Raw genomic sequence first — 24,914 nt, 5'->3', positions numbered from 1 at the left:
TCACCAAAAGAAGCAGACGATTGGCTGCTGCGTCCCATGATGAGGGCAATTGTAGATATGGGGATCGTCACCATACTTCGTATAAGGCGACGAAGGGGACTCGGCACGGCGCTGATCCTTAGGGGTATCCGGAGGACTCATCGAGACCGTTGAGGGAGGTCGAGACGACCTTTGACAAGAGCAAGAACAGGAGCAAAACTGTCCTGTCTCGATCTTGTTCCATGTCTCCAGTAAATACTGTCTTCCCAGCCACACGACGAAGTGAACACGCGGCTGCGTGTAAACACTGTGCAAGGCTGTTTGGCCCATCACAAAGGGCGAAGTGGTCCATCTGTGCGCCTTTGACAACTTTTCAGCAACACTGCGGAATAGCGCCTCAGGGAATAACCAACGTTTCTTTTTATTTTTTTTTTTTTTTTTTTTTTTTTTTTTTTTTTTTTTTTTTTTTTTTTTCCGCAGCTGTTTTGTTTACACTGATCTATTTTAGTCTTCGCGTTTCGTTCATTCTTCCGGAAGTGTATATTTATGCTTTAAAAGCAGCATTGCTTTCACTTTCGAGCTCTACATTTCTTGTGGTCTAGAAATTAACTTTTCTTCGTTTTACTTGTGCTAAACTTATCCACTGCTTCCTGAATATCAATTGAACTAAGAACGTAGATTTTTAGCGATCCATATTAAAATGTTTTCACCACTTCCAAGCACTGTATTCGAACATCAGATTAGTTCCCATAACCTGGGCAAGATACATAGGATTAAATACTTTTAATCAATAAACAAATAAAAATATAATAAGAGAGCAATGAAAAAAATGAGTACCAACCAAATTTTCTACGTAAAAAAACTTGTTATACTTCAAAACATTTAAGGTCATGGTGTAAAATTACTTCCTGTCATCCTTGGTACTGTTAAGTAACATTGGCAATATGATGAAAATATTTAATTCAATAAACGTTTTGGTATCAATTGAAAGCAAAAAACAAAAATTATTGTATGCACAGATGCATATGCAAACGTACTTGGTTGCATCTTAAAACTAGTTATTCATCAAGAATTTTTTTTTCAGAATTTTAAACTGGTAAGTAAAACATGAAGATACCATCTTAGGGAAAGATGAAATCAACACTATAGCATAAAAAAAGCCAGTTACTAAGCAAACACTTCATCTCAACAACATCACTGTTTGTTGCGTTTCCCTTCAACATTCAAACTTCCCTTCAATTAAGATTTGACACAATCTAACTTTGACTTTCACACAATAGAAATACTCTTTTGCTCTAACCTTGCTAACATACATGCTTCACACATTCTTTGGTTCGCATCTTCTTTCATTCTGACTTTATCTTTTAAATTCTAATACAAATACCTATGTAAATAAGCTATTGTCATTTAATTTCTTATCTTATCAAGTTCATACACACATGTATGAAGTTAATAAATCGAAAAATTAAAGAGGATATAATGTATGTGTATGTATGTACGTATGTATATATACTGTATATATATATATATATATATATATATATATATATATATATATATATATATATATATATATATATATATATATATATATATATAAAATATATGCACGTGTGTATACTGTATACACACGCACACACACACACACACACACACACACATATATATATATATATATATATATATATATATATATATATATATATATATATATATATATATACATACAACCATAGTGACGTAACAAACAAAGCCTGCACAATATTATATAATTAATAAACATGTGTCATCGACATAAGACCAATAACGATGAAAGTTATAAATAAAATTTCTAATTCCACGGTCTTCCTCAAAACCATCATGCACGCATTTTACGGGAAGCTACAGCTAACGAACAGGAGAATACACTTGTTCATCAAGACACAACAGTTAATCTCCTTAAGGCTTGAGAAAGTTTCATAACCAACCTACCTCTCAAAAATACGTTATCATTTTGAACGAGAAATTGAATAAATTTCGTGTTTGAATAAGAATTGCCTCATCAGAACTTTTCATATTCTAAAACAATATCTAATTCAATTTAAATGTTTTTTTTTTTTTGGTCTTATCACACAAGGAAGTCTTATGCACAACAGGACCTTAAAGATCTGTTTATCGTATATATTCTTAGGTATTTAGAATATCACACATCGTATTCCGACTTAATATCAAAGCACTCCTGGTTCCTAACAGCTAACTCCGCAAAATAAGTTTGCGGGCACTCTATCGCATAATAATTAGGTGCCAAGCCTCTAAGCTTATACTTATTACTGTAATTAAGCTTTTTTACCTGTACCTTAAACAACTTTATTAATGGAAATCTTAATCTTTACTTTCATTCCATTCTACCTTGAAATCGGTTAGAATAATTCCTTGCAAAGCTTCTAAGCTTATTCTTATTACTGTAATTAAGCTTTTTAACCTGTACCTTAAACAACTTTATTATCTTAATCTTTACTTTCATTCCACTCTACTTTGAAATCAGTTGGAGTAACTTGCTATCATTAATTTTCAGAAAACACAAGAAAGTCTTCAACTTCTTGAAAACCTCAAAAGCCTAAGAACCTACAGTGGAGGAACGTCTTGGTTCCAAGAACTTGAAACCATCTGTAATTATTCACCTGTCTACACGATGTGTAACTAATCTCTTCGGTATTTTGGACGTCCGGTTCTGACAACTTGATGAGTCATTGCACATATCTTAAACTCTTTTACTAGCTAGACAGTACTACATTGGATCCTTCTCTCTGGTTACTGTTCTTAAGATATTCTATTTTTCCTTTCCTCACTGGGCTATTTTCCCTGTTGGAGTCCCTTGGGTTATAGCATCCTGCTTTTCCAACTAGGGTTGTAGCTTAGCAAGTAATAATAATAATAATAATAATAATAATAATAATAATAATAATATTTTTTTAAGTTACACTTTGGATAGATTGTAGTAGATGGAGTTACAGTAGTCATTCCTGTTATTAATACATTTACTTACAAGTTTCTTTACAAAATATTCATCCATATACTTTTGTTTATAAAAAAAAAAAAAAATCAACGTTTCTAAGGTGATATCCCGAGTTTATTACTGCAGTATTTATCTGAGCACTGAGAGACAAATTACAGAGAAGTGATAAACCTAGGTAACGAATTCTGCTAGATAACGAGACAGAGTTGTTATTTATATTTATTCGGATATCGCCAATGTTTCCCAAGCTGTTTTTTCTTTCCAACCACCATGAACTCAGTTTTATTTTCTTTTAGTTTCAGTTGTTTAACAGTCAGTCATTCCTTAACCAAAGAATCTGGTTTAAAATTTCATGGTTACCATCAATATAATTTATGGAGAAGTAAAATTATGTATCATTCACAAATAGTTTTAAACTTCACATCATGCTTCTGTAGTACTTTTGCTAGACCTATAGTATGGATATAAAATAAGATTGGGCCTAGTACACTTCCCTCTGCTTAATGGTTTACACTTGAAAATTTTGCCATTAAAAACGGTAAAAATTCAAGAATAAATGTTGCCAGTCATTTGCCGTTTTAAAAACGGATATATTGACTTTTAAGGAGTGATATTATGGTCACCAACCTGTGAAAGATAATAACAAAAGAAAGGTAAAATCACGGCCGCCTGTATTTTATTGAAATACGGCTGAAAACTATTTTTACGGAGAATTTCCGATTAAAATTGTGGTTTTTTATAACAGTATAAATGATGAGTGAGTTTCTTATTCGTAGACAGTTCCTATCAAATACGTAATCTTTTATTACCTCAAAAGCTTGATCTTCAATTTATATGAACCGTAAATCGAGTATCAGTTCATGTGGAACTCTATCAAAAGCGGCAATAGGAAAAAGTAATATTATGATACCATCATTGATCTCATCCATCATTCCCAGCAAATCGTTTACAAGAGAGCAAATAGCTGTCTGCGTAGAATATAACTGTCTGTAAGCCGACTGGTTTTCTCGTAATGCTTCGATTCTAAGTGACGAACTATAGTCCATTTCTTTTAGCGATACATATTTGCACCGACTCGCAGCGGTGCCCTTTTAGCTCGGAAAATTTTCCTGATCGCTGATTGGTTGGACAAGATAATTCTAACCAATCAGCGATCAGGAAACTTTTCCGAGCTAAAAGGGCACAGCCGCGAGTTGGTGCAAATATGCATCGCTAAAAGAAATGAACTATAGTTGTTTAAGAATTACGTATTCCAGCACTTTTGAAATAAAGTAAAGATTCGAAAAATAACTCTGCATGAGCTTAATTCATGATAATCTAGAGCACTTCAGAACCGGTGTAACTATGATCACTTTCTCAGATTTAGGAAACTTATTCATCGTTACTGTTTACTATTATTATTATTATTATTATTATTATTACTATCCAAGCTACAACCCTAGTTGGAAAAGCAAGATGCTATAAGCCCAGGGGCTCCAACAGGGAAAAATAGCCCAGTGAGGAAAGGAAATAAATAAATGAAGAGAACAAATTAACAATAAATCATTCTAAAATAAGTAACAACGTCAAAACAGACATGTCATATATAAACTATTAACATCAAAAACAAATATGTAATTATGTCAGCATTACTAGAAAGGTTTTCTATTCCAGTTACTTCGGGTATTGGCATCGGATCAATCGCACAATTTGCTTTCTTGCTCCCTTAATAGTCATGGCGACTTCATCTTTTGCTGTACCATGGTCTTCCACTGTCTTGGGGAAGAGTGGTTTTGCTTGAGGGTACACTCAGGCACACTATTCTATCTTATTTCTCTTCCGCCTGTTTTGTTCAAGTTTTTAGTTTATTTAGGAAATAGTTATTTTAATGTTGTTACGGTTCTTAAGATATTTTATTTTCCCTTGTTTCCTTTCCTCACTGGGCTATTCTCCCTGTTGGGGCCCCTGGGCTTATATCATCCTGCTTTTCCAAGTAGGGTTGTAGCACAGCAATTAATAATAATAATAACAATAATAATAATAATAATGATGATAATAATAATAATTTTATCCGTGTATCTGGTACAGCACCAATCTGATATGGAATATCTGTAAATGACTCTATCATATTTTCTAATTTGTTTTCAAGTAATTCTAGAAATCTATTAGCCAGTTCTTGGTCACTAAACCCATCCGGGAGCCCTTTTCATTTGCATTATATCAATACATTAGCAAAAGAATAATTGCTATATTGTGCCCATACCGATATTAATTCACGTATGTTAGTGCTTTACCAAACGAGCTTATTGTGACATATCAATAGTTACACATTTTGGAGAGAGAGAGAGAGAGAGAGAGAGAGAGAGAGAGAGAGAGAGAGAGAGAGAGAGAGAGAGAGAGAGAGAGAGAGAGAGAGAGAAAGAAAGAAAGAAAGAAAGAAAGAGAGAGAGAGAGAGAGAGAGAGAGAGAGAGAGAGAGAGAGAGAGAGAGAGAGAGAGAGAGAGAGAGAGAGAGAGAGGGGTATGTTCAGGCTTAAGATCGAGGAGAGTGAAGTAATGGTCAGTGATGAACTATTTTCGAAAAGCATTAAAGCAACAATACTATAACATGCAATTGCTATTCAAAACAACAGGTTGTATACTTTTTCAAAACCATTATTATTATACATAACGTTTGTAATCTCAAACGGAAATCTTCAGCGAAGACCAAACTGTCTTAAAGTTTCACCGAGAAAGAGATTTTTCTTCTTAAACCGTAACTTGAAATTTCAAATCTGCGGCCGGTCAACACGCGTTAGGTGTGTTGCACGGAAAGAGAAACTTTTATTTTCATTCAAGAACTAGGTCGATGAGGTTTGAATATTCCTTTCGAAAATATCACCTTGTAACGTCGGCAGAAAAGCTGAATAAATTCATAAATTTGAAATACGGGAAGGCAATGATGGCTATAAATTAATTCAGAATAAAATTTAGTGTATACAATTATACATAAATAAGATAATTATACATATATGCAAACTTTCAATTTTGCATGAAAGCCTAATTATATATGTAAGCAAACGATCATATGTATACAAATTAAAGTTGACATTCAAAGTCAATGTTTGGTATGCTTGTTTAAAAAGCAATAAAAGAAATCTTTTACAGTATATTGGTGACTTTAAATGGTACAAGTTAAAGATTTAACGAGTAATTTACTTTTTATTACCTAATTACCGGAAACACGAAATCTTGCCATAAAACCACATTTGTTTTTCATTCTAATTCAAATTAGAGTCAGACATCAAACAATCTCAATACATTCTGATCGTTTTTTTCAGTAACAATCTTTTACGTATCTATACATTTTTCATCCCTTTAATTCTTCTAATGTCGTATGAGATGTGCAATCAATTATCCTCAAAAGCGTCAGCCTATTTTTTTTTTTATTCAAAATCCAAACTTATATTCTGATCAGTTTTTTCAGTGCCAATCTTTTACGTATCAATACATTTTTCATCCTTTTAATTCTTCTAATGTCGTATGAAATGTGTAATCAATTATCCTCAAAAGCGTCAGCCTATTTTTTTTTTTTTTTTTTTCATTCAAAATCCAAACTTATATTCTGATCGGTTTTTTCAGTACCAATCTTTTACGTATCTATACATTTTTCATCCCTTTAATTCTTCTAATGTCGTATGAGATGTGCAATCAATTATCCTTAAAAGCATCGGCCTATTTTTTCTTTTCATTCAAAATCCAAACTTCACCTTCAAAAAGGAGATGAGTAAACATTTCCGTCATACATTTCAACCATGACAACCCAATTCTCTTTCTAACCATCCCGCTACCTTCCTTGCTTTACTTATTGTGGGACTGAGTTCTCTCATTCTACTATCATCCGTCACATCCTTGGAGGAAAAATAGTATTAATTATCCTAGGTCACATCCCTATGCGGACTAATCACTTCCATTCTTCCAGGATCAAGTTAACTTTGTACCGCACCTGGAACATGCACGTTCATACACTGTGTGTGTATATATATATATATATATATATATATATATATATATATATATATATTTATATATATATATATATATATATATATATATAGATGTGCGTGTGTGTGTATGCCTAGTCGTTTAAATCCATCTGCGGAAGGAAAAGTCCTAAATTACTGCAAACTCAGATTCATTGATTCATTACTAGTAAGTGATAAGCGTGTACCCATATACATAAATACTATATTTCAAGAATGCACACACTCATACGAGTTCATAAACATGTGTAAATCATACAATAATCATAGCAACAGGCTAAACACATATCAGTATGCTTACAATATGCAGCTATAAATACGGAAAACAATCAACAAAGCCAGGAAACCCCGAGCGGTTCATGTACGTAACCGCGTACACATATACAGTACGAGAGACCGGCGAAACGTACATGTTAAATGAGTTGACTCTAGTTTGATTGTGCGTGTGAATGTGGCCTATTGTGGTCCGGGTGTAATGTACGACGAAACGATCTTCCTCTTACCTGGTTTCCTGTACAATGAAACCGTAACAGATGTATCGGACATCACCCTCCCTCCCAACACTTAACCTCCTTCCTCTTCATCTATCTCTCCCTAGCGCAAACTTTTTTTTTCTTCAACTTTTATTTAAAATAACAAAATACAATATTTACATTTTGTCAATTAAAAAGTTAAACACATGAATTCCTTTGTAACAAGTTTCTTCAATTTTTCCTTATACAAAATTGACGCAAACCATCTCACATAATTTAATCTTCCTCTAAGAAAATCACGAGTAAACTGAATAATTTGTGATAACTGTGCAAATGACATCGTAATTAAAATTAGTGTCTAGGAAATATGTCGTGAGTCATTGAGATAAATGAAATTTTATTCAATAGAAATTTATATTGATGTTATAAAAAATAACAGATGTTAGAAAATATTTCTAGTCGAAGATGACGATGTATGAAAACTTGTTTATCTTGCAGTATACCATCTGATACATTGGATCAACAGCCGCTGCATCATTTCCGGTAAACATGAACAGGTTGTGTGTGAGAGAGAGAGAGAGAGAGAGAGAGAGAGAGAGAGAGAGAGAGAGAGAGAGAGAGAGAGAGAGAGAGAGAGAGAGAGAGAGAAACTAAAATAACGTTTTAGGTAGGTTTTTCTTACTCGGGAAATCACGTTCGAACACTTAAGTAAAATTACTCTTCTGTAATTAAGGTTCTTAATGCAATAAATACATTGGAAATACAATGATATTGATCGATGTAACTGATATTCGATACACTTTTACGACGAGCTATTTTTTAAAATTCTATAATTACTCCTTTATCTCAACGAACATGGCAAAAGTAATCTCAAACCTTTAGTTTACATTAAATTAAAACAATAGAACCAATCGATAAAAAACAAAGGACTAGGCTACACATCTCAATTAAAACAATAGAACCAATCGATAAAAAACAAAGGACTAGGCTACACATCTCAATTAAAACAATAGAACCAATCGATAAAAAACAAAGGACTAGGCTACACATCTCAATTAAAACAATAGAACCAATCGATAAAAAACAAAGGACTAGGCTACACATCTCAATTAAAACAATAGAATCAATCGATAAAAAACAAAGGACTAGGCTACACATCTCAATTAAAACAATAGAATCAATCGATAAAAAACAAAGGACTAGGCTACACATCTCAATAAAGATCAACAAACTTGAAAGTGTCCAATTACAATACAGTTCGAAACCGGCGTCTCCCAACAACCGCAAATTTAGACACCAATACACAAATTACCCACTTAAGCTTTCCATTAAATTGGTGAGAGAATTAACATTGCACCCTAAGAATTTATTTGCCAGTCTTCAATCCCCACCCCCCAAACGCTATACCTTGTTCTTATTCGCCAAACCGACCGCCTCATAAGGGCCAACTCTCTTTACATTGCATGGCATTCTACACCATCTGGTGGCGGGACTTCTAATGAGGCTAAAACATCCAAGCGTTCGCGCAGCATCTTAAGAGTGAGTTGCTAGTTCGACAAAATTTGTGTCAGACAGTTTCGAGGTATATTAAAATTATTGTCAGTTGTATTTAATGCCTTTAATGTCATCGTCATCTTCCTCATTATTTTTTTTATCATCAATTACTGAAAACATAACTAAAAAAATCATTAATTTTACTTAACTAAAAGTGGATTTTACTATGGACAGCAAAACATAACAACTACATATATTAAAAACTGAACAAGAATGAACCAAGTGAGCTGAAAACTTCCATTATCAATAGTAGGCTACCGTTTATAATAATCAATATTTCATATCAAATTTATATAATAACTTATCATCTCACAACTTTTGCACCCACATCGAAAATGTTTTGCCTTTTAACTAATCACCTCACTCCATCGTCGTCTCACTTCTACACCAGTCTCACACCTTTGGTCACATTCATCATAAATCCTTTTAATAACTCGTTGTTATCCTTTATAAATATCAGATTGGCCACGGCATCAGCCATCCACTGGTCGCAGAAGTTACTGGATCCTTTAAGGAATTGCTGTTCTGTCTTCTTTCTCTTCCTCTTATTTCGTTAGTTTTTATAGTTTATATGGGAGATATCTATTTTAATGTTGTTACTCTTCTTAAAAAATGCTTTTCCTTATTTCCTTTCCTCACTGGGCCATTTTCCCTCTTGGAACCCTTAGGCCTATAGCAACCAGCTTTTCCAACTAGGGTTGTAATTTAACTAATAGTGATAATAATGATAATGATAATAAATATACTGACGATGGATCCATCTCTAGTACAACTATTTCTTATGCCGAAACATATCAAATTGTCTTCTATATTCCTTTCATATTCTCCTATTTTCTCATTTATATGACGACACCAAGCATACTGCACCTTACTCTTTCACTTACGTGGTTTGATATTGTAATTATTCGATTTCGATTTGGTTGTATAAGACTATCAGATTCTTCTCTATAGTAAGCAGCTTTCCTACGGAACTCCAAAATCAAACCAATGCTATAGATCTACACAGTTTTGGGTCAGAGTTCTCTTGCTTGAGAGTATACCCAATCTAATTTTCCTATCAATTTTCATTTCCTGTTTTTTTTTCCTTTAAATGTGTTGGGTTGACTTCTCAGACGAACCAATGATACCAAGTGACTTCAGGAAGTTGCCTTTTCCTTACCTTTTCTCTATTTTAATCTTTGATCTTTATTCTTAAAACCATCACTTCTATCTTTTCAGTAAAAAGACGTGTTCATATTATTACTGAATACATTTTATATATCATTCTTCACTTTATTTTCTTTATCCTGAACTGGTCTGCTTTCCCTAATGGGTTTACATCATTCTGTTTTTTCCAACTATGGTTGAAGCTTGGCTTATAATAATAATAAACCGTTCATCAACTATTCTATCACAAGCCCTTTTCTACTATTTTGTAGACTACGTACAGTTTTTTCATTTCCTCTGAAACTTCGATAAACGTTTCAGTATATGCCCTTTCCCCGTAAACTATACTGTATGAAACCACACTACTCATCCCTTATCAATCCTTCAGCAGCGTATCTTACTTCATCAATCTATATCCTACACTACACATTTACGGATACGCCCCTCCGATTCTTGCAGTATACTACACTACGACCTTTACAAAGTGTACATAAGGAACCATCATGCCTCTCGATCATTGCTTCAACACCTTGCTATACCAGGCCAGTCATTCAATCAGTCTTCCGACTAGGCCTATGCTATATCATCCAATTTGCATGCCTCTCGATCATTGCTTTTCAACACCTTGCTATACCAGGCCAGTCATTCAATCAGTTTTCCGACTAGGCCTATGCTATATCATCCAATTTGCATGCCTCTCGATCATTGCTTCAACACCTTGCTATACCAGGCCAGTCATTCAATCAATCTTCCGACTAGGCCTATGCTATAGCATCCAATTTGCAATACCTATAAACTTCTGGTGTTTTAACATTCTTTAATATCTTAACTGTTTTACTTACATCTTCAGAGGTTATTTTTACAAGCAATGTCAACCCAACACTAACTATTCCCGCTTCTGTTATTCTGTTTTAGACTCTATATGCATTAATTTCAGACTGTATCTCACAATTTACATAATTTTCTGTAATCCATTTGATCCTTAAGCTATCTCTGCATTTACTTCTCCACAATCTTTTTCTCCCTGAAGTTCTAGCGCACTTTCTTCCCCCACCCCCCTCTCTCTCTCTTTCTTTTAGACTGCCATCTGTGTACATGTGAAGAATCTTCTCTTCCACCATGGTTACTCAAAAAGGAAAAAATACTGGCCCTTCATTTCTTCAACTTACCACCTACTCTTAATTCCCTCTGCTTACCTCTCAATAAAAAAAAATCTACTACTTGCACCACCATGTGTTTAACCCTGGCCATTATTTCATCAATTTGCCCTGATCAGAGCTTACTTCCTTCATAACAAACTCGTTTATCTTAATTACATTTACACTCATATTTTCACCCATTTCCACATTAATTCGAAATTCCATCTCGCTTACCTTTCTCTACAACCATATCTTTCGATAAATAATTAAAAAGACCTCCAAGAACACACTTGGGAACAAGAACCAACGGGATGAATATGAGTTTTGGCCAGCAGGTCAAGCACTGGGGCCTAGCAGGCCATTCATTGCCCATGTGTATAAGGGGAACCCCCGCCATTTTCATGGGAGGCAAAATACAGTAAGAGTCTAAATAGTTAAAGTGCAGATAGGGGCCAAAAGGACGCTGCATGCATACCTTTAAGCAATACCTACGGGCACAGCTTGAGGTGCACCGTGCACCGACGGAGCTACCCTCCGACGGGAACACGCAAATACAAAAAGAAGCAACAGATATTAGGAGCTTATTACATCACTCGGAAAAAAATCCAAGGGCACAGAAATAGCTATGGCACGTGAAAACAAAAAGATATTTTACACATAAATTGTAATTGACATAGGCCTAGTCTCTTGCATGGACCAAATAATGAACTTATAAAATAAGTAAGTATGATGATGATTATGATTAGGCTTATAAAACAAACATTTCCATCAATAATAAATAGTGTTTGATTTAAAATGATCATTTAATCGTTGGACGAGGTCAGTATATTAATTGTTTTACTGACCTCTCATAAGTCTTTCACGAAACACGTCTACTCTAAAAACGGTACAAAAATAACACTCTTTTCGTTCGTGTGAATATTAGCGAATTGGCCTTATGGGAAATTGCACTGTTGGTAACCAACACGAACTATTATGCACATTATAATCATAAAATAATATTCACGTTGATAAAATAAGCACACATACATACACACACACTATATATATATATATATATATATATATATATATATATATATATATATATATATATATATATATATATATATATATATATATATATAAATTACGTATGGATTACATTCATACACATGTATACAATACATATCTACTGTGTAACTATGGTTATCTCCTGGACACGTTTACTGTATACTGTATTTGCCGTCATCTAGCTCCGGCCTACCTAGGCCCAAGACCAATAGAATTTGCCTAAGCCTATATCATTCTCTAATTTTACCATCATTGTCGCGATTTGTAGTTAAATGTGGCATAGCAAGCCAGTTAGATGATTAAACTAAGCAAATAAGAAAAATCGTTGATTTCCATTTGTGCAATAGCCTTTTTTTAAGAAATAATTACCCAGCAGATATGCAGTATAAATTCCTCCACTGAAGAACAGCCTGATAGAGCACTAGCACTAGATAAAATCACGTCACATGAAATTATGATAAACTTTAAAAATAAAAATCCAAGTCCATGCTCTGTTACATGATTCACTTATCATATAATTCTATTTTCAGCCTCCAGTGTTTATAATTATATTTTTTCTTGAAAATAACACTCAATGACTAAATACCGAATTGGTCAAGTTACAGGAACTTGAACACGAACTACCTTTGATACCGAACCGTTCGACACCATAACCAACGAGATACTACAGGTGGAGTTACTGATACTGTAAATGGAGGCAGTGTTGCCAGATGGGGTAGTGTAGAAATCCCCAAATCTCAATGAAAATATCTCCAAAACAACACAAAAATCCCCATTTCCACTAATACATTACCACAAATTACAATTTCTCTTGATCATGTAGGCATTACTAATATAGAAATTAATCACTATACTTCATAAAATTGCAAATAAACTAATTGCGACAGATAAGGGTTTGATCATCTTTGTTTTTCCTTCATAAAAATAGTAAAGAATATCCCCATCGGACAGCAAATATCCCCAAATCTAGGAATAAATTCCCTTATCTGACAACACTGTCTGGAGGACCCTCACGGACTCGCGGAGTCGTGGTGGCCTAGTCCATCCAGATTTGAAGTGGCGTTGGCGGGAAAAAGATGGCGTGAATGCAAGCGTACATACGTGAATACTTTCGCAATTATTTTCTTTAATAAAAACCTACACGCATTCGTTTAACAAATTTAGTGACATATTATGCGATGATACGTTTGAGTAGTGTATCTTTTTTTTATCTTTTTATTAAAAAGTTAAATTACATATTCTTTACAATCACAATATTTACAGTATAATCACATTTAATTGCATTTTTCTATAAGCAAATCCATCTAATTTAACAATTTACAACATCACACATCTTGATTTTAATTTTTAGTCACTCAAAAACAATAATTTATATACTTTTTGTTTGAGTAGTGTATCGGTAATTTATTGTCTATTTTTTTTTTCAAATGCCTGTCACGATCTGTTTCTAGTCTTTGCAATTAAATTATATTTTTCTTTAAATAAAGTAACATGTACCCATCAGGCAAGATTTGGTTATAATTATATTGATGGAAAACTACAAATTTAGGATATATTTTTTTCTTGAAATGGAATCTTAAATACAGTACAAGACATAGAAAAATATCAACCATACTAATATTGCTTTCAGATATACTTTCAATATTAAATTAAATTCACTTAATTACTAGAGAAAATCCTCGCATATATATATATATATATATATATATATATATATATATATATATATATATATATATATATATATATATATATATATATATATACAGTATATATATATATATATATATATATATATATATATATATATATATATATATATATATATATATATATTCGTTTTTAACAATAGGCTACATAAAAAGTGCCTTGAAAGACCTTGAAATACACCCCAATTATGCATTATGAGAAAAATATATATCGTTTAAGTACACTAAAAGTCTGTGTCAGTATGTCAGCGAGTAACTCAAGTGTTATAGGCATGGAGGGAGGAGTGAGTGGAGGGAAGTTTCTTACACTAGGGGGATTGTATTGCTCTTACTGTAGGGAAGGAGCCGGGAAGGGGTAGGGGGAGAAGGGAGGGTGGAAAATGTAGGGAAAATGTAACGAAGAGTATGCTATACTTACTTCCAGCAGACGAACATCTGTCGAATTTAGTCGGAAAAAGTGGGCCGCGGAAAAGCTCGGAAGAAGAACGTCCTTCTGCCAATACGAACTCATTCACGAATAGTCCAGTATTTTAAGATGTTCACCAAAAAGTATATAAATTATTGTTTTTGAGTGACTAAAAATTAAAATCAAGATGTGTGATATTGTAAATTGTTAAATTAGATGGATTTGTTTATAGAAAAATGCAATTAAATGTGATTATACTGTAAATATTGTGATTGTAAAGAATGTGTAATTTAACTTTTTAATAAAAAAAAAAGTATTTTAAGATTGGGCGCATCTTCTATATTGTTAATTGTAATTCGAAACTATTCCTCAAATATATCAGAATATCAAAATATTATTTTAATAAATAACAGGAACTTTCCATGCTTATCATTTTGCTTAAATACTTACAAACAAATGGCACGAGAATAGTTAAAGATGGTTTCAAACTATTAGAACCTATATAGGCCTACATGTCTACTGTAGGCTATAGAGCATTTAAATGTGCTTCCCAAGGACTTTACAAAAGGCTCCCACGAGACATTCGAATAATTGAAGATATTAAGGCTTTCAAGAGGAAACTGAAGACATTCTGCGAGTGTTTTGACAGTGATGATCAAACAGTAAGCGAACAATACACATTGTGAAATGTTAAATGCTCCCGAATGAACATCATAAAGCGACCGTTGAGGTCCTGTAAACAGTAGGGTTCCCTTGCTGTACATTACCAGATAAGCAGCCCTTAAACCAGTGTTTCCCAACCTTTTTTAAATGATTACCCCAAAATGTTATTTCCAACTAATCAATTACCCCATTGAACATATACCCGGTAACATCGGATGTTTTTTTGCAGCCACCTGATGAACTGTATGGATCATGTAGCCCGCTATTGGCTGCTTATAGTCAAGGATCCAAAACAAATGCAAACTTTTCCATTTTAATGGATATCAAAATGAACCATCATCAGTGCAGAATATTCAATGTAACAATATTAATAGATATTATTGAGTAATCACTATATGTTTGCTCTGGTTTTTCAGTGTGAGGGTTGAGCTTGTTTTGCCTGTGCAATTTTCTCTATTCAGAACATCTTGATTACCCCAAAAATACGGGTCCATTACCACACTGGGGTAATTTACCCCAGGGTTGGGAAACACTGCCTTAAACTAACAGTGAAATATCAATATTCTAATAACGTCACAACAAAGATCCCAGGTTGGAATAAGGATGAATTAATTTAATGACACTAAACAACACAAGGAATTTCACATATCATGACAGACTGTTGTCTAAAGTTTAACAGATGTCTCTCGCGGTGAAAATAGAATAGGTTAAACTAATCTGTCTAATTACTCTAGTCGTTTGTTGATATCTCAGACCTGGTGGTTCATTACGTAAAGTAGTTAAGAGTTACTGTGAAATTTGAGGTTTTTACATCGTTTGGATATTAGTTCTGGGGTTTAGGTTTCATAATAATGTAAGCATTCTGATACAGTTGGCTTTACAAATTTCTGTACATATCAAGGCAAGCTGAAAAGACAGCTGTGAACTACATATGTTTTTTTACTTATTCTACTGTAGTAAACATTATCAATATAAGCACATTGTTACCTATGATGTTTGTTAAATATTCTTTTCGTCACTCTTGATTACTAATTAGTATAGTTAGGGGTTACTCGATGGCTCATTAGCTCCCCGTGAAGTCTACATTAATTAATGAAACCATTTTACTTCCGCCTTTATTCTATTTCCATTATTCCATTAATGATCTAAAAACGTCGAAAAAACAGCGTACACAAGATTAATTCGTTTAGACGGAGAAAACTACTAAGACAAATCGTTAAAAGCCATAGACAAAAAAAAAAAATTAAAAACACTAGTATAGGTCTACGCGGAGCTTGGCATAATTGTCAAAATCTGTCCTTATAAATTTCATCTAACAAACAGTTGTGATAAATGTATATCGACATAGTTATCGCTTATTTATAAAACTGAATTAAAGTAGTTTAGGGAACTATGATAATACAGTAACTGATGTAGGCCTACTGAGCGATTTGGGAACCGTGCCATAAGAAACCAAGATCTTAAAGTTTTCCTTAGCACCTTGTAAAGAGAGCAGTAGGAATTATGCACATGGCAAAGACGTGAACTACATCTTTTTTATAGTTTATATAAGACAGATTTATTTGAATGTTTTTACTGTTCTTATAATATCTTAATCTAATTTTTAACTACTTCTCTTGTAGTTTATTTATTTCCTTTCATCACTAGGCTACTTTCTCTTAGGCATATAGCAATCTGCTTTTTCAACTATGGTTGTAGCTTAGCAAGTAATAATGTGATAGCGTGAGGTGTGCTAACGGCAAGCCCACCCCCTCCCCCGAGAGAGGAGATAATAGTAAATAACATTGCACTAAAAAATACATTTTCACTCGTTATAGCACTTACGAAATCCCTGCTTTTCTGAATGGACCGTAAACGGCATTAACATAGAACGCTACAAGTGTCCGGAAACGCCATTCACAAAAAAATATGCAAACACGTCAAATAATAAAGCTGGATGCTATGTTGACACGTCGGAAGTGCTAAAGAGTCAGCAACCCCATGTAGCAACATACTAACGAACAGGGAGCCAATGCTATACAAAGTAAGCCTACTTTTGAATAGAGTTACGAAAGGATCGAATATTGCACACTCGCTATGCAGAACCATTTGATGGAGTTATTTCTCAAAACAAAAATGGAAACTTTTGATTGTAAGTTCTCATGTCGAAGCTAAATTTGTGGCGACTTCAGTAAATAAAAAAGAAATAAAAAAAAAACTTAAGTCAACGAAAATAGAATCTTTGTAAAATCCTAGTCTACGCTAATGATCAAGGAAAGTAATATTGCCAAGTAACCCTATGAAATTCGGTGTCAATGTTTACACAACATTGCTTAAAGGTAATTTATTTAATTATCAGCAAAATACTTTCCTTTTCATGACAGGTAAATTTTAAGATCATCAATAGACTATGTTCCACAGGTGATCCGATTTTCGAGACAAGGTTACGATTAAACATTGATATGGACTCATAATAGTGTTCCCGCCATTGCAATATGACCAGAATTCTCATACACATTTGATATATAAATCACAAGGTGCAACAGTTTATAAGGTGTTTCAACACAGGCATTAGACAGGACAGAAACCCATGTTGAACACAAAACTAGACTTTTCTTAACCAAGTTTGATAGCAGGAAAAGAGGAAAAAAAAACATAATAATCACGGAAAACTCTCTCTCTCTCTCTCTCTCTCTCTCTCTCTCTCTCTCTCTCTCTCTCTCTCTCTCTCTCTCTCTCTCTCTCTCTCGTTTAGAAACTCAACGGAAAATATCTTTTGTACCGCACGTGTATCACACACGCTCGTACACTGTAACGGTATTTTTTTTTTTTTTGTACATTATCGTTATCACTCTCCCCTCGCACTAATAACCTGTTTATTGTTGTATGTACTTGAATCATTATTTTCGAATTTTTGTACCGTACTTGTTTGGAACGGCCACCCGTTGAGATACTACCACTAGAGAATTATGGGGTCCTTTGACTGGTCAGACAGTGCTACATTAGCTCCTCTCTGGTTACGGTTCATTTTCCCCTTGCCTACACATACACCGAATAGTCTGGCCTATTCTTTACATATTCTCCTCTGTCCTCATACACCTGACAACACCGAGATTACCAAACACGTCTTCTTTTCTCAGGGGGTTAACTACTGCACTCTAATTGTTCAGTGGCCACTTTCCTCTTGGCAAGGGTAGTGTCATAGCCTCTGTACCATGGTCTTCCACTGTCTTGGGTTAGAGTTCTCTCGCCTGAGGGTACACTCGGGCACACTATTCTATCATATTTCTCTTCCATTAGGTTTGTTAAAGTTTTAATAGTTTATATATGCAATATCTATTTTAATGTTGTTACTGTTCTTAAAATATTTTATTTTTTCCTTTTACCCTTTCCGTACCGGGCTACTTTCCCTGTTGGAGTCCCTGGACTTATAGCATCCTGCTTTTCCAACTAGGGTTGTAGCTTAGCAAGTAATAATAATAATAATAATAATAATAATAATAATATTCTCCTGCGTAGAAATAAAGTCAGTTGCAAATACAGTCTCGTCTCACAGCTATCACCTAACTGCTCACGCGCACACTTATTATTATTATTATTAATTGATAAGCTACAACCCTAGTTGGAAAAGCAGGATGCTATAAGCCCAGGGGCCCCAACAGGGAAAATAGCCTAGTGAGGAAAGGAAATAAGGAAATAAGGAAAAATAAAATATTTTAGGAATAGTAACAATATTAAAATAAATATTTCCTTTTTAACCTATAAAACTTTAACAGAACAAGAGGAATAAAAACTAGATAGAAAAGTGTGCCCGAGTGTACCCTCAAGCAAGAGAACTCTAACCCAAGGCAGTGTAAGACCATGGTACAGAGGCTATGGCACTACCCAAGAATAGAGAACAATGGTTTGATTTTGGAGTGTCCTTCTCCTAGAAGAGCTGCTTACCATAGCTAAAGAGTCTCTTCTACTTAACTTAAACAAGATAAAGGTTGTGTCAAAACGGGAAAGTCTATAGGTGAAGATAATTCAAATGAATATACACCAACAAAAAAAAATAGATAGGATTCATTTTGACAATTCATTAAGTTAATTTGCAGTTAAGCCAAGAACTATGATCTGGGACGATGATCTTCATAAACATTCAAGCTTAATAAGTTCCGCTGATAATTACTTTGGGTTTCAATGTGTTAGATGTAAATAAAATCCTTATTGGGAAAGTGATTTCAAAATATCAAACTAATTGAAAGACCATTTTTTTTAAACATTCACAACATAAAGTGTATTAAAAACACGTGCTCAGAAATATTGCAACTCTCGTGTCATAAACATTTGCTAGTGTAAAGTAGTCATACTTAATAATAATAATAATAATAATAATAATAATAATAATAATAATAATAATGTTGCAATTACGTTGAAAAAAATTAATGCACCTACCATTCTCTTTTGGTTAGCCTCTCTCCGCTTTTGGAAGAAAAAGCTTGGATGTAGGCCTAAGTACAGTAGCTCAGAGTCTAAAGGCCTAAAGTTGTGCTGTAGCTAACGTAACGTAACTCGTTTAATCAACTTAATTGAAGAAAAAAAAATCTAACATTTATCCTAAGTAAAACTTAAAATTTAACAACCGACGATCAAACTGTAACAGATAATTTCGATATAACTGCAACCAGATCCCCCGCAACCAAATCGACTTCCTTCAGCATTTACAAATTGCGTCATTCAGTGTAAGAGGATGGTAATAACACCTTTTAGTACTATTGATACCTGCGGTAACACCAAATCAATCTCGATGCCATTCACTGTATTTGTCTCAAAACATTATATCTTAAAAACCTCTTACAACTTTTGGCATATTGATTATTTAAAAAATACCATCATTTTCAGTATTCTGTACAATTTTTGTATTTCCTTAGCTACAGGTCCAGTGAACCTTTATTGTTAAAAATAGCACAGTTTCCCCTTTTGTAAATTATATTAATATACGGAGCTATCCATCCCATATTTGAAACCAGTAGGCCTACTATTATATGGAGTAGATAGGTGGATACTTAGAGGAAAGAGGAAGGTCTGTTGGAAAGAACCGAGATGAGGATGGTGAGATGGATTGCTGGAATATCACTACCAGAAAGGAGTGAGCGTCGAGATATAAGAATGTGTGGTGTATGTAAGGCCGGCCACACACTATCATGTACACCTGACAGTTACGCCTGAACAGCAACGCCTGTCAGGTATACCTGAGAGTGTATGGCGGGAAAAACTCGCCTCTCAGGCGACCTGACAACTGATGAAAATTCGATCAGTTCTGCCTGACAGACGAGTAAACTTGATGTGTGTGTGGCGGTTTCATCAGGTGTGCCTGAACAGGTCTCTAAATTATTAACAATCATTTGATGTGGACAGTAAATTTTTTTGGTTACAGCTTTGTAATTTTGATTTATTTTACAGTTGAGTTCCTTTAATCAAGGGAGATATAAGTGACAGAAACTCGTTGTACACTGATTCATTCATGCGCAGAAAATTTTTATAATCAGATGGTTCATGTCTCAATTCATTAAGAAGTTGATAAGGGTAAATTTATTTCTTCTTTGCAGCCATTCCTTACACCATTGATTGAGTTTCTTCCGTCTGTTTTTACATTTCTCAAAAACTACAGATAACAAGAAGAGAAAGTACAACTCATCTCGAGAATCCATGGCGAACTGACAAACTTGACAGGTATGCATGAAGAGTGTGTGTGCTCCTCAGGTATCAGGTATACATGACAGGCTTAACTGTTCAGGTGTACCTGTCAGGTGTACATGATAGTGTATGGCCGGCCTTATATACAGTAAGGAAAAAGCTAGGGAAGCTCATCTGAGATACTATGGTCATATAATAAGAGAGGAGCTAAGAACATGCCAGTGGTGGCGAGTTGTGTGGCATCAGATGGGTGGGTGTGGTGCGGAGGGATATGTTTTAGGTGAGACGTGAAGAAAAAGCAAGGAATAAAAATAAGAAAACGCTGACTGGAGTGGCCGAACCAGCTTACAGTGTGACTAACAAGGTCGAATATATATATATATATATATATATATATATATATATATATATATATATATATATATATATATATATATATATATGTGTGTGTATGTATGTATGTATGTATATATATATATATATATATATATATATATATATATATATATATATATATATATATATATATATATATATATATATATATATATATATATATATATATATATATCTACCCCAATTTACATGCAACCGCGCGGAAATATTGTGTGTAGCATGTATGTGGAAACCATTCGTTACCGTCGAAAGAGAGAGTAGACCGGTTATTAGCTAGCCAGTTATTATTAATAATGACCGCATCTACGATCAACATCAATATATAGAAAGCAAAAGTCATTAAATCCTACTTCTCAACGTCATTAAATTCCCCCAACAGATGGCCCCGGGAATCTGGTTGTCGCTGTACCTCTACTGTAATGTTCAAAACATCTGGTTTCGGTTGGGAGACTAAACTATTTTGAACGATTTTCTTTCGGTGTTTAGCCATTCACTCTGATCAAATAAGAGTTGATCATGCTAAGCCAAACAAGGAATTGATTTAGGGATTACGTCAGGAGGTGATTATATTTTTTCTCAAGTAATTAGGCAGTGATTTATAGACCTACATGGCTCAGTAAATGATCTCTTAAAACACAATGTTACAAGTATAGTTTTGCATGGCGCTTCTCTTGTTGCAGAGAGAGAGAGAGAGAGAGAGAGAGAGAGAGAGAGAGAGAGAGAGAGAGAGAGAGATTTTGTTTTAATCAATTTATTGCGCCCATTAGCGTCAGACATTTGAGTACATGGTAACGGTAATATTGTTTACATCTACATTGTAATTAAGTTATGCCAAACGAATAAAAAATAAAGTATAGACAGATATTTAAGTACATATTTAAAATAATATTTTAGGCAGAGAGAGAGAGAGAGAGAGAGAGAGAGAGAGAGAGAGAGAGAGAGAGAGAGAGAGAGACCTTAAAATATCCACGCCTAACAAGGAGAGATCAGTATATTTGGATGGAAAAAAGGTAAACCAAAAGTAAACAGTAAACAAACAGCTAATATACTTGAAATGAGAGAATTGATAAATGAGAAATGTTTCGACACAACATTATCTAAAACATGGCTAAATGACTTCGACAAGGCAAAGATAGCTGCATGAGTCTTTTTATAGTTTATTTATGACATATTTGTTTTTGATGTTGTTAATAGTTTATATATGACATGTCTGTTTTGACGTTGTTACTTATTTTAGAATGATTTATTGTTAATTTGTTCTCTTCATTTATTTATTTCCTTATTTCCTTTCCTCACTGGGCTATTTTTCCCTGTTGGAGCCCCTGGGCTTATAGCATCTTGCTTTTCCAACTAGGGTTGTAGCTTGGATAATAATAATAATAATAATAATAATAATAATAATAATAATAATAATAATATTCAAATGTCCACCAATACACAGGCTTTCTTTCATATTCCAAGAGAGGGAAATTTACAAGGGCGGGGGGATTAGTTGTGCTTTTCCTTCCCAAACGCTATTCCAATCCCAAGCTGATAAAAAGAATGTGTAAAAAATTTTGAATATATAGAAATAAACTTTACACATATGGGAAAAGATCTACCGCAATAGTTTACAAACCGAGAAAAGATTCAAATATCTTCTATGAGGAATTCAGTGTGCTCATTGAGATGATTGACAGAATCAAAATAAAAAAATAAAAAAACGAAATTAGCTGGGCATACGTTGGACTAATAATTTTTACGTGGTGGAATGAATTATGCTGTATTAGATATTAATGTGGAAGGGAAGCGTACTATTTCTTCAGTGCACAACTTTTAGACTAACTTTACAGATGTGCAGTGCTAAAGAAAATAAACTTTAAAAATAAATAAAATTCTTTCCTTATGTATTTAATGATAGTTACAAAGAAAATAAATTATGTCATCAATGTTTCCTGTGGCCATAACAACCAACGTTTTAGGCTGTATGTGTATTTATTGCTTTATAACTATATATAGTGAGGTAAAATGAACGTGATACGGTTGATACCATACTGTATACTGTGTCCACTGACGGAAAATACCAAGATGGAAAATACTATATCAGTTGCGATGGTGAGACTTTAATGAAAACAAGACGTAAAGAAAGTGTAGTCGCTTAAAATCTTTGTTAAAATACAAAACCGTAATGTGGCAATATAACTACCTATTAAAGAGGAAAAAAAAACAGAATACTGTAAGTTATATCGTCTCCTTGTTGGCGTAATGGGTAGTATAAATGAAAAGCTACCAATGTGTATAGACTATAGCAACCAAGAACTGGCTAATAAATTTCTAGAATTCTTTAAAACCAGAATAGAAAATATATTTAGGTAATTTACAGATATTCCATATCATATTGATACTGTACCAAATACACAGATAAGATTAATGTGATTTAATATAATAAAAGAGGAAGCCGCCAGGATTAAGGGAGCAAAGAAACAAATTGTGCGGTTGATCCGATGCCAATATCCGAAGTAATTGCAGTAGAAAACCTTTCTAGTCTTGCCGACATAATTACATGAATAGTAAATAGTATCAATGAGTATAAGTTTCCTAGTAAGTCTGAGAAAATGGCCATAGTTACATCAGTTCTGAGAAGTGCTGTAGATTATCGGGAATTAGATTTTAATCCTTGATTTATTTCGAAAGTTCTAGAATATGTAGTTCTTAAAATATTGGTTCGTCAATCGAAACATTGCAAAACCAATCACCATACAGAGATAGCTATTTGCTATATAGTAAACGATATACTGGAAATGATGGATGAGAACAAAGATGGTATCTTAATATTGCTTGATCTTGGTGCTGCTTTTAATACCGCTGTGCATGAACTGCTACTTAATGGTTTACGGTCCATTGGAATTGAAGATTAAGATTTTGAGTATCTTAAAGATTACTTGGTTGACAGAAACTGTGTACGAATAGGATACTCACTCATCATATGATCCATTAGAGGCATGCAATGAAGTTTAAACTAACTGCGGATGGTACTCAATTTTACTTCATAATTGACACTGTGGCGCTGAAATTCTAAATCAGGTTCTTACCAGTATTATTATTATTATTATTATTATTATTATTGTTATTATTATTATTATTATTATTATTATTATTACCTGCCAAGCTACAACCCTAGTTGGAAAAGCAAGATGCTATAAGCCCAAAGGCTCCAACAGGGAAAAATAGCCCAGTGAGGAAAGGAAATAAGGAAATAAATAAATGATGAGAACAAATCTAAAAACAGTAACAACGACAAAACAGATATGTCATATATAAATTAATAATATATTCTAAAAACAGTAACAACGTCCAAACAGATATGTCAGTTAAACAACTCAAATCAAATAAAGATAAAACTGAGTTAATGGTGTTGGGAAGAAAAACATCTTAATAAACTTGGATGACATTCAAATAACTAGAGATATTAAGATTTTTAGGAAGAAACGGAAGAATTTCTTGTTTTCCAAGTATTTCGATAAGCACATTTGACAATTAAAACACGGAATAAGCTGTGATACTCTAAATACATACGAATGTATACGACAAGCATCTTGTAGATCCTGTAGGGTACAGGGAAGCCGTGTGGCAGGACCAAGAAAACAGCCTTTAAAGTATAAAGTAAGTACAGTAAGTATGGGATCTCTTCTATAATTCGAAGAATGTCAATTTGGCACAAGATCCCCGGCGTTATGCCGTCCGTGCTGGCATAAAGCCAGCAT

General features: G+C 33.7%; 1 protein-coding gene across 1 annotated transcript in view; it reads left to right on the top strand.

Moving 5' to 3' along the window:
• The window catches only part of mwh (multiple wing hairs), a 321,568-nt gene that overhangs the window by 67,081 nt on the left and 229,573 nt on the right, over positions 1-24,914 (top strand). The gene's annotated exons all lie outside the window — the stretch shown is intronic.

Source organism: Palaemon carinicauda, chromosome 26 (genome assembly GCF_036898095.1).
Source record: "Palaemon carinicauda isolate YSFRI2023 chromosome 26, ASM3689809v2, whole genome shotgun sequence".
In the NCBI taxonomy this organism is placed as follows: domain Eukaryota; kingdom Metazoa; phylum Arthropoda; class Malacostraca; order Decapoda; family Palaemonidae; genus Palaemon; species Palaemon carinicauda.
This window is presented reverse-complemented; position numbering and strand designations above follow the sequence as displayed.